Source organism: Typopeltis vanoorti, chromosome 21 (genome assembly GCF_054136105.1).
Source record: "Typopeltis vanoorti isolate ZY-2024b chromosome 21, IOZ_Tvanoo_1.0, whole genome shotgun sequence".
NCBI classification, from domain to species: domain Eukaryota; kingdom Metazoa; phylum Arthropoda; class Arachnida; order Uropygi; family Thelyphonidae; genus Typopeltis; species Typopeltis vanoorti.
Window position 1 is genome coordinate 2,910,870 of NC_143569.1, and position 12,803 is coordinate 2,923,672.

General features: G+C 39.3%; 1 protein-coding gene across 2 annotated transcripts in view; it reads left to right on the plus strand.

Moving 5' to 3' along the window:
• LOC150094599 (uncharacterized) overlaps positions 1 to 12,803 on the plus strand; it is a 429,939-nt gene that overhangs the window by 33,162 nt on the left and 383,974 nt on the right. The gene's annotated exons all lie outside the window — the stretch shown is intronic.

Genomic DNA, 12,803 nt, shown 5'->3' on the forward strand with positions numbered 1-12,803 from the left:
CAAAGCCTCCACTCTTAGAGGACATAGGTCATCACTTATCATAAGCAGTATCCCACCACCACGCTTTCCCCTCCTATCCTGACGAAAAATGCTATACCCAACGACTTCTATTACTGTTATTATATCCCCCTCTGTCAACCACGTCTCAGTGATCCCAATAATTTTTGACCAGGCTGATGCTATCTGCGCCACCAATTTCTCTCCCTTATTCCGGATACTCCTGGCATTAGTATAAAGCATATAAATGCCATTGTTTCTATACCCAGCATTATCCCTTCTAGACTCCACTGGGCTCAGTGTTACCTGACATCGTCTCCCTTCTCCCAAGTATCCATTCCCACAAGAGGCCTATCATCCTCCCTGGGACACACTGACTTGTTCAGAACAGCAATCTCCAGATGCCTACATCCTTCCTCATTCAAATGTAAGCAGTCTCTCGCATACAATTCCTCTCTTTCCTCAAATGCACTCCAAGCATCCACATATACCAGTCCTCTCTTGTCACACATTCTCGCTATTATGCCATTCAATATCACTGCTCTTCTGCTCAGCTCATCATTATCATACCTAGGCAACACGCACACTATTTTTCCTCTCTCTGTCTTCTTCCGTACAGCCTCAAGCAAAAATCTCATATCTCTCACTGCCCAACTTACATTACCACTTGAGTCATTTGTTCCTACCATCACAATCATCTCATCCACCCTTTCACCTCTCTTAATTGCCATAGCCACCCTTTCTATTGTTCCTCCTGGCAAACACTCCTCATGCATCCTATCTTAAACACCACGGATCATTGAGTCGCCATACATTATACCTCTTACCATTCCCTCTCTCCTATTGTTTCCATTCTCTCCTCTTCTTTCATTCCCTCTCCTCTACTGCTATTCTCTCTTCTAGCATTCCTATACTTCTCTCTCCTACTGTTTCCATTCTCTCCTCTTCTAGCACTTCCATATCCCTCTCTCATTCCGTCTCTCCTACTGTTTCCATCCTCTCATCTTCTAGCATTTCCATATCCCTCTCTCATTCCGTCTCTCCTACTGTTTCCATCCTCTCATCTTCTAGCATTTCCATATATCTCTCTCATTCCCTCTCTTCTACTGTTTTCATTCTCTCCTCTTCTAGCACTTCCATATCTCTCTCTCATTCCGTCTCTCCTACTGTTTCCATCCTCTTGTCTGCTAGCATTCCCATACCTCTCTCTCATTCCCTCTCTTTTACTGTTTCCATTCTCTCCTCTTCTAGCATCCCCATACCTCTCACTCGTACTCCCAAAATTCTCTCTCTCCCCTACTCTGAAACGCCTTGCATTTATCTCTTCCATTCTCCTAATCTTATCTTTCATACTTCTGCTCTCATTCACAAGACTCATTCCATCTCCTCTTTCAGCTCATCTATCTCCCTCTGCAGGGCAGTCACTCTTAATCTAAATTCACTCTCCCAAACAAAACCATCTCCTAAACTTTCAGTCACTCACACCTTCCACACTATCAACTATTATTTTCTCATTCATATATATATTTTTTTCATTCTCTCCTATCACACTACTTGTCTTCCTACATTCATTCCCCATTCCTGGAGCAACAAGGTCGGATATCGATATTTCTAATACACTTATCTCCTCCAACTGCCTGCATTTTGTGCACATACGCTCTCCGCTCTCTCTTTCACAGGCCACATATCCAATTCCCAAGATGCATACATGCCGCAAGTACTGCATGCCACAAAGTCCCTTATGATATTGCTTATAATAGAGTTCTTAAATGGCGGAGGACTTGGTGATACGCCACTTGCGACTGCATCTGAATCTGCCATCATTCCTTACTGCCGAGTAGAGTAATATTTAATAATTATGCAATTAATAAATTCCGTTAAATAAATAAGAAAAAAAAAAGTACAAACAATTAAAAGCAAAACAAAACATTTAAGTACACTAAATATAATTAAATAAAATGAAATATAACTAAATACAGTAATGAAAACTTAGCTTCATTTTGTCTTCCACCATTATGCATTCGATTCCGACGGTAACCAAAATATATTATATCTCGACAGCAACTAACTTCCAAAAAACAACCACTAAGGCTTTTGACAGGATAGAAGACTGTTATGCAAATTGGAGCAGATGGGAATGGATACTAAATTGGTGATATGGATAGGAGAATGGCTCAGGAGAGATACCATAAGGTGGTGTATGGAGGAGGCAAGTCCATAATGAAGCAGGTGACCAGTGGTGTGCCTCAGGGCTCTGTGCTTGGGCCATTGTTGTTTAATTTGTATATAAATGATATAGGAAATGGCTTAAAGGGAAGATATTCAGTTGTTTACTGATGATGCAAAGTTGGGTAGCGCAATAAAAAATCCAGGTGATGTTGAAAGTTTGCAGGATGATTTAAATAAGCTAGTAAAATGGGCAAAAGATAATGGATGTCAGTTCAATGTGGAAAAGTGTAAAGTCATGCGTTTTGGGATTAAAAGATTACCAGCTGTGTACTACATTGATGGAAAGGTACTCCAAGAGATTGATGAGGCTAGGGACTTAGGGGTGTTGGTAGATAGGGAGATGAAGTTCAGAGGACACATTGCTAAGGTGTCCAAGATTGCACATAGGATTACTTGATTGTTGAGGAACACACTGACATCCAGAGATAAAGAGGTTATTATTCCCCTTTATAAAGCGTTGATATTTCCACATTTGGATTACTGTGCTCAGGTCTGGTAACCTGGATTCCTTGGAGATGAGGAGGCTCTGGAGAGGGTTCAGAGAAGAGTGACCAAGTTGGTGAGTGATGTAAAAAATGCTCCCTACATTGATAGATTGAGAGCTTGTGGATTGCAGAGATTGGTTGATAGGTGAAGAAGAGAGGATATGATAGAAACATTTAAATTACTGAAAGGTTTTTATAGGATTGATGCAGGGGAAATGTTTCAGCTGTGTTGATAGTGATGGAGGAACAAGAGGACATCCCTGGAAATTAAAGAAGAGTGTGGTTAACAAAGGTGTCAGAACGAGGTTTTTTGCCTGGAGGGTGGTGAATGAGTGGAATTCATTGCCTGACTTAGTTGTGAGCTCTTCGTCTGTAAATGAATTCAAGAAGAGATATGACAGATATTGTTTTGCTAGTTTGGGTCTCCTGCGATGAGTCTGCTGACTCCATGGAGATACCCGTAATAATAATAATAATTTTTTGGTTTTCACACTATGTAGCTAAACTTTCAATGGCTTTGTTTAAGTGACCTTCTGCTGTTTCTAGGTTGTTGTTGTGAGCTGAGAATAGGACCAAATCATCAGCAAACATAGCTATCTTTGTTTCTTTATTTATATTTTTATCTAAGTCATTCAAGTAGATGGAAAAAAGGAGTAGGCTCAAAATGCTACCTTGAGGGAGTCCCTGTCTTATTTTCACTTTCTTGGAAAAGGTATTATTTATTCTAACTCAAATTGTTCTATTTCTTAGAATGTCATAGATCTAGTTAAGAACTTTCCCTTCTATTCCAATATGACAAAGTTTGGAAAAGAGTTTCTGCCTCCACACCTTGTCAAAGGCATTGCTAAAATCTATAAAAGCTGCAATGGTGGATTTGGTAGGTTTGGTCTGGAAGTTATCTTGAATTGTCTGGGTTAAGTAGAAAAGTTGAGTGATTTCTTCTAAAGGCAGTCTGAAAATGTGATAGTATACTATTTTTGTTTAGATAGTAATTCAAACGTTGGAGTATCATTTTTTCCATTAATTTGCCTGGAATTGAAGTCAGTGAAATTGGTCTACAACTTCTTGGTTGGTCTTGCGGTTTGTTAGGCTTTAAGATTGGTACGATTGTGGCTGTCTTCCAGTCTTTTGGAACTTTTCCTTATTTTAGGCTATTATTGTATAGGTGAAGTAGCCAATCTACGGCTAGGGAAGGAAGGTGTTTGATCATAATTCCTTGTATGTTATCAGGTCCACATGATTTATTTATATCTAGTCTCTCCAAGGCATCTCCCAATTCAGAGATTGTAAATGGATCCCAGAATTGTTTGTTTTGATATTTTGGGGAGTTTGCAGCATTTTTTTTGCTGTCGAGCCTGTTTTGATATTTGATGGTCTTTCCTAGTATTCATATCTAGTTTGCTTATATTTTGAAAATGAAAGGCCAAGGTATTTGAGATCTCCCTATCTCCAATTTTGATATTTCCATCTGGATCTTTTAGTGTGTTGGTCTCACTTGCCTTTGGTAGGTCTCTTTGTAAATTAGCAGTCAGTTTCCAAAGTTTGGTATCTGAAGTGTTTGGATTTAAGTTGTGGCAAAATTCTTGCCACCTAGTTCTTTGTAATATATTATATTTTGTTTAATTTCAGCATTTATCTTGTTGTACTCAATCCTGGTTTCTGGAGAGCTTTCAATTTTTAAGATATTAAATAATTCATTTCGTTTAGTTATTTTACTGGCAAGTTCTTGGTGAACCTTTGTGTGGCTTGAAATAACTTTTCTCCTGTAGCCCTTTGGGATACTTTTCTTTGCTGCATTTAGGATAGTATTCTTCCAAGTTATATAGTCTTTCTCTAAGTCATCATGGTATGTGTGGTCTTTCAGCATTTTACTTCATCCTTGTAGTTCTCCCAATTTGCCTTTTGGAAGTTTCAATTATATTTTATTTTTTTGGGTGAGTCTAGTCATTTTTGGGTTCAGATTGATTAATATTGGAGTATGATTGCTTCCTACTGGTTCCAAAACAGACCAAATAGCTTTGTTGTGAAGATCAGGAGACACCACAGTGATATTTGAATATAAAGGTCGCTTGGTGTCGCACTGATTAGATCGTCGGCTTGTCGAGAGCTCCTAAAAAGATTAGTATTATTTTGTGTTAATATTAGATATTTTACTAGAATTTTAAGTAGTATTGTTTGCTTTTGTTTCTTGGTGTGTCTGTGCAATTTTTGCGTGTTTTCTGTTATTTTAATTATTATTTTTAAGAAAAGATAGCGTACACATGGCACCGATAAAGAAAAAAATGGCGGCCAGGTCACCATGTTTGTTTAAGAGTTTTGATGTAAACGAATTTATGCAATGTGCTGTCTGTGAGATGTATGCCTTGCGAAGAGCAGTGGGAGTCTGGTTAGAAAGTGATAGCGGAGTTAATATGTGTAAAAAGTGTAAAGAGAATGAGGACTTCAAGCGTGTTTCGTGTGTCGAGAGCGATGTCGTGAACGATAGTCAGAATGTAGAAAATGGCGGTGTGCTAGAGAATTGCGTGGTAGTGCCAGATAGGTGTGAGAGCGTCGCCGAAAATGTAAATGAAGGTAGAAACACAGAAAGAATGGATGATTTGATCGATAATGAAAATGGTGAGATAAATGCGAGTAGCGAAATTGCTGTGATATGTGTGATATGTGTGAATGGTGTGATACACCGAGCTAAAAGACAACTGGAGCGTATGGAAAAATGTGTGTTGAATGTACCGACAAATAACTGGCGGAAGTCTGTGATGGCAAATAATAGAATGTTCGCAAACGTCAATAAAATGAAGGAGTGAGTGCTGTATGGGGATTCGCTATTAAGAGGCGTAATAATTGAGAGTTTAACGAAGTCGTACCAGCCGGGTGCGAACATAAAGGACGTCAGCGAATCTATTCGACTGCAAAAACAGAGGGTGTGAAAGAGATGATAATCGTGGCAGGAACGAATGATTTGAAAGAGGACAAAATGGAAATGATAGAGGATGTGAGGGAGTAGTTTGAGGTAGCAAAAGAGAAGAGTGAGAGAGTTAGGATGGTGAGTATCTTACCGCAGTATGACAGTGAAGTGTTTAGAAGGAGGGCCATAATTGCCAATGACTTTATGAGTGGGTTATGCATGGAGAGTGGTGTGGAATTTGTGGATGTGTGGAATGAGTTCGATGGGCAAAAGACTTATATAAGATGGATGGGTTGCATTTGAATGGAGTTGGTGTACGGAGACTTGAAAGAGTGTTGATGAATGATGTGGAAGTGGATGTACAGACTCAGGGAAACTAGATTTATTGAGGGGGGGGGGAGTAGATATGCAGACTTTAGGGGGACAGTTAAGTGTATGAATGAGTATATTATGCCTGAGCGAGTACGACGGACAAGAAATCAGAATGGGATAGTTAGTATAAGGCATCAAAGTAGGGATGGGACAAATGGGCTTCTGCGATTCATGTACACTAATGCCAGGAGTATTAGGAACAAGAAGGAAGAGTTTTTGGCCATGGTTGGCACTTCCAGGCCACAGGTTGTCGGTATTAGTGAAACATGGCTGACAGAAGATGATAAAGCTAGTGGGATTGAATGCGACGGGTATAGCGTGTTCAGGAGTGACAGGGTGAATAAAAAGGGGGGAGGAGTGTTATTGATGATAGCTGATGATCTTCAGCCAAGGAGTATAGAAGTTGAACTGCATGATGGGGAAAAAAGCACATTTGAGGCTGTTTGGTGTGAGATAGAATCCAGCAGAACAAAATATACAATTGGGTGCTGCTATAGACCGGGTGATGGAGTGGATGGTGGGGATAGTATGCATAAGCAAATAGAAGAAATGAGTGGAAGGAGGGTAATTATTATGGGTGATTTCAATTATGGTAACATTGACTGGAAAGAGGAGAGGGCACATGGGAGGAAGGAATTGGATTTTATGCGGTTATTAAGGGACAACTATCTACGGCAACATGTATTGGAAAATACCAGGGGGCAGAGAGTGCTGGACCTAGTAATTGCAACCGAGAATGTGGCTGTAACGAACATGACCATGTTGCCACCAATTGGTGAGAGTGACCATAAGGTCATGACTTGGGAGGTGGCTAAAGGAGTCGAATTTACAATTAAGACAGGGTACATGTGGAATTACCGGGCTGGTAAGTATGACAAGCTTAGGTGTGTGCTTGGCTCAATGCCATGGCATGTAAAACTGCAAGGGCTGGTAGTGTTGATAGTGCATGGGAGGTGGTTAAGAACTGTTTGCAGGAGGCAATGGTTGACTGTATACCAAGAGTCCGAATAATAAATCAAGTAGGGATTAAATGGATGAATAACACTATTAAGCTTGAGCTGCAAAAAAAGAAACAATTGTGGAGGGAATTTAAGGAGAAGGGTAACCATCAGGCGCAGGAACAGTATAAAGCTCAGGCCAGGATGGTAACAAGGGTGGTAAGAAATGCAAAAGCAGATTACGAAAAGAAATTGGCCACGCAGGCTAAAGAGAATCCCAAACAGTTTTTTCAATATGTTGCAAGTAAAAGGAAAAATGCTCATGGTAGAATGATCTTAAAAAATGCTGAGGGTAGGGAGGTAACCGAATCAGTCGATATTGTGGAATTACTGAGCGAGCACTTTGCAAGAGTATATCATCCAGATAGTGACTTTGCAGGAATGGAAGAACCAACAGCTTATACTGGAATTGTGATGAATGAAGTAGAGGTAACTAGTCTATTACAGAACCTCAATGTCAATACATCTGTGGGATTGGATGGTATACTAGCTCGTGTTGTAAGTGAACCGGCCAAAGAATTGTCAGTGCCCTTGACCATTTTGTTGCCTCAGGACTGGTTCAGTCCCAAGGGGGTGGAAAGAGGGGAAAATAGTTCCACTGCACAAAGGTGGTTCCAAGGCTGCTGTTGAAAATTACCGGCCAATCAGCATAACAGGAATCATTATCAAGGTCTTAGAGAAAATAGTCAAGAGGAAAATACAAGATTGGATAGAAGAAAATGGGATACTGTATCGGGGACAGCATGGTTTTGTGAAGGGTAGGTCATGCCTCAGTAACTTGCTCACGTATTATAACACAGTGACGGCTGAACTGGATAAGGATAATGGGTTTACAGTGATTCTACTGGACCTTGCCAAGGCCTTTGACAGGATACCACATGGAATTCTAATCAGTAAATTGCAGCATATGGGAATGGACATAGGGTTGGTGAGATGGATTGGAGGGTGGTTGACGGAGAGATATCAGAGAGTGGTTTACTCAGGAGTAGAGTCCACAAGACGGCCTGTGACTAGTGGTGTGCCACAAGGATCTGTTCTTGGACCACTGCTGTTTAATTTGTTCATAAATGATATAGGAAAGGATCTGAGAGGAACAGTTCATTTGTTTGCGGATGATGCGAAGTTGGGTAGGGCAATAGTGAATGCAGATGACGTCAAAATTTTGCAGGATGATTTGGATAGATTGGAGGTCTGGGCTAAGGAGAATGGATGTCAGTTTAATGTGGCAAAATGTAAGGGTATGCATTTTGGGGTAAAAAGATTGGCGGCAGTTTACTGCATTGGTGGAACCGTGCTACAGGAAATTGATGAGGCACGAGATTTAGGAGTGTTGGTGGATAAGGAATTGAAATTTAGGGGACACATTGCAAAAGTGGCCAAATCAGCTCATCAAATCACTTGGTTGCTGAAGAATACGTTGACAAGCAGAGACAAGCAGGTTATTGTTCCTCTGTATCGAGCCTTGATAAGACCTCATCTCGACTACTGTGCTCAGATTTGGTCACCTAGGTTTCTTCTTGATGGGGAGGAGGTGGAGAGGATCCAGAGGCGAGTGACCAAGATGATAGCAGGTCTGTGGAATGAACCGTATGAGAACAGGTTGAGGATTTGTGGGTTGCAAAAATTGGTTGATAGGCGGAGGAGGGGAGATATGATTGAGACATTCAAATTACTGAAGGGTTTCTATAAAATTAATTCAGAAGATATTTTTGAGAACAGGGCTGGTTGTGGGAGGACTAGGGGACATCCATGGAAACTGGGCAAAAGTGTGGTTAGTAAAGGTGTTAGAGCTGGGTTCTTTACTTTTAGAGTAGTGAATGAGTGGAATGCGCTCCCTGAGTCTGTGGTGGATGCTGTGACAGTGAATGAGTTTAAGGCGAGGTATGATAGATACTGTATGAATGTCAAATAGTTGTGATGAATATGATTTGGGGCCCTCCCTCGATGAGTCTAATGACTCCCTGGAGTTGCCCGTAATAATAGTAATAGTAATAATAATATCTAGGGCATCTTTTGTACCATAAGAATGAGACAGATAAGTAGGTTCTCCACTGTTGAGAGTTATTAGTCCTGTTTCATCTAAGAAATTACTCAGGTTTTCTCCTCTTGGGTTTAATTCCTCAGAACCCCATAACAGGTGTTTGCTATTCATGTCTCCTAAGATAATGGAGTTTTCTTCATTGAGAAGGGATAGGTTGGAAAGATTGGTCCAGGTTTGTCAGGAGGATGATAACAATTGAATATGTTTAATGGCATTTTACTTGGTTCCTGTATTTGGATTCCTTGTATTTCAGTTCCTTCTGATACTATGTCTAACTCAACAACTTTATATGACAAGTTTTGGATTAGTGTCAGAAGCCCTTCTCCATTTTGGTCCGTAGGCCTATCTTGTCTTATGATTTCATAGTTTTTAATGTTTAGTCTGTTGGTTTGTCGAAATTTGGTTTCCTGGATGCAGATAATATCAGCATCATGTTTGTCAGCTAGTAGTAATAATTCATTTAGTTTTTCTTTGCTTGCTGGGGTAACAATACCATTTAAATTACATTGGTTGATATTAATAATTTTTGTAATGGGTGGAATGATTTGCTCATTTCTCAACTCTGACATCATTTCCAAATCAAGAGTCGCATTGGCTGCCCCGTACTCGGTAACATAGGTATAATCATCGAAATTTGTCTCCATGACGGGAAAAAAGAAGAAATGCTGCTGTCGTTAGATCATCCAGAGGGCACCATGAGGAGGTGACAGTCAGACTTTGCCCTCCAATACATTAGCCCTACCAGATGTATTGTATAGAAGTGAAATCTGAACAATAAAACTAAAAGACAAACAAAGATTGATAACAGCTGAAATGAAGTTCATGAGAAAAACTGCAAAGTATACGCTATTCGATTACAAAAGAAATGAAGAAATTATCAAAGAATTAAACCAGGAATCAGTAATAGTGAAAATAAATAAATAAACATAAATGGATGGAACACGTTGAAAGAATGAAAAGAGAAAGATTACCAGAACAAGCCTTAAATTACAAACCATTAGAAAAAGAAAACCAGGACGTCCTCTTAAGAGATTCAACAATGACTTCTAAGGGTGGAACAGGCCACTCTAGGCCTAAATCCTTGAGAAGCATGATGATGATTAGTTTAATGCAACTAAATGTAAGATTTTAAAATTTGGGATCCACAGATGGAATGTTTTATATTCACTTGGTGGAGTTATACTGGAAGAAGTGGAGGAAGCAAGGGATCTGGGAGTGATTGTGGATAGAGATTTTAAGTTCTGAGGAGGACATATTGCAAAAGTTGTGATGATATCTCAGAGAATTGCAGAAATGTTGGGGAGAAAGTTGATCACAAGAGATAACAGTGTGCTGATCCCATTGTATAAAGCTTTGATCAGACCACATCTGCATTTCTATGGTCAGATCTGGTCACTGAGATTTGAAGAAGATGAAGTAATAACCTTGGAGAGGGTGCAGAGACAACAAAAATGATATCAGGACTATACAATGTTGATTATGAGGATAGACTGAAGACATGCAGACTGCAGAGTTTTGTGGATAGAAGGCAAAGGAAGGAATGATTGAGATGATTAAGTTCTTAAAGGATTATTATCAGATTAATACACTGGGTTGGTTTTTCAAACCAACCCAGTGTATTAAATTTTCAAAATGTGTAAGTAATTTTCAAAAAGAAGGTGGTGAGTAAAAGGTAAGAAGGAAGTTTTTTTCATGGGGCTCGATAGGAGCATGGAATGCATTGCCCGAGAGGGTGGTGAAAGTGCAGTCTGTGGATGAGTTTAAGGAATGGTACGATGGACTGCGTTGACCTCCTATGAAGAGTCATGTAACTCCATGGAGGTCAATAAAATAATAAGTAAAAGATTATTTATTGAACACTTTTTTTTTATCACTATCTATAAATGTAATGTGTTTCTAGATTGTACTCTTCTTTTATCTGTTATTAGTTTTAGACAGAAAGCTGGATATATATACTATAGCGCTCTCTCTAGCCATCAATAAACTCCGACAGAGGCCGCCAACATCTTACTCTAAACTGTACTACAGTTTAGAGTAGATCTGTTGTCGTTATTATGTAATGTTTCTGTAGTGTATATAATTCTTTGTACTTGGACACCTGAAGAAGTTGTTTTATCAACAAAACTAATAGTGTTCCTATTAAACCTCATTCTTTATTATTCCTGGTATTTAGTCATTTAAACTTTATTAATTTTCATATCATTTTCACCGAGTAAATATGAATTCTTATATATATATATATAATGAATGAAGAAGTGTATATATGCACTTACTTTATATCAGAACATAATCGAAATAAAAATTAATCATGTTTTGAAATAAATTAAGTACATATAGTCTTGGAAGTTTATTTTTCACTTGGTTAGACTCTAATAAATTTAGTTTAATCCTTTATCCAAGTGGAAGCAAACAAAGTTTGCACCTGAAAATATCTTCAGGACTGAGGTAAGGTAGTGCAACACCAGGCAACTCCGAGCAAAGGTGGACCTAGTTCTCATCATTCCCTGTCCCAGTATCTCCCATAATGCAAAGCACATTTCCTTGCAGACATGTATACTGCTATGCATTAAGGGAAGGGCCACTACCCAGACCGGTTTCAACCTTTATTGAGGTCTCATCAGTGGGAGGTAGACCTAAATGTGGAGATACTAAGGCAGAAGCAATAGGAGAGGTCCTATTTACTATCATAAACTTCCAACATCTTTCTCTAAATCCAGAGTAATTTAATAATAAGGTGGTACACCTGTTGGCAACTCCTATAGGTAAATATGACCTCTCCTATTGCTTCTGCCTTATTATCTTCACGTTTGGGTCTGCCTCCCACTGACGAGACCTCAATAAAGGTTGAAACCCATCTGGGTAGTGGCCCTTCCCTTAATGCATAGCAGTATACATGTCCACAAGGAGATGTGCTTTGCATTATGGGAGATACTGGGACAAGGACTGATGAGAGCTAGGTCCACCTTTGCTCAGAGTTGCCTGGTGTTGCACTACCTTACCTCAGTCCTGAAGATATTTTCATGCACAAACTTTGTTTGCTTACACTTGGATAAAGGATTAAACTAAATTTATTATACATATAGTCTTCTTTGTTCATCGAGTCTTATCACAACCTATTTGGATTATAAGGTGTACAGATTATTTTGAAACAAATTAATCAGATTTCTAGTTTATTCCAATCAATCTCCACAAACTGAATTAAACAGCGGTAGAATACTGAGTAGCCACTATCATTATTATTGTTTTCTGATTTCCATGGAATCAACAGACTCATTGTGGGAGATCTATATGATGCTAAAATATCATCAAACTGTGCCTTGAACCCTATTCACAGTTTCTTCACTCACCACACTTTCAGACAATGCATTCCACTTACCAATCAATCTCCACACAAAGAACTTGTTTCTTGTACATTCCTTGTACAGCTTCCATTGGTGGCCTCTTGTTCTACCCTAGTCTCTCTCTCTATTCTATGAAATATCTACTCTATATTAATATGGTGACATCCCTTCACCAACATATGTCTGCCATATCCCTTCTCTTCTATTCACAAAGCTCTGAATAGAAGAGAAGGGATATGGCAGAGCTCTGTATCCGACATTCCATAGACCTGACACTAACTTGGTCTCTATACCTTCTGCAATACATTCCTCTTGAAAACTAGGTGACCAAATTGATGCACAGTAGTTCATATGCAAAGCTTTATACAGGAGAATCATAACCTTTTTCCCTCTGCATGTCAGTGTCCTCATCATTGCCATAATATGTTAGATGTT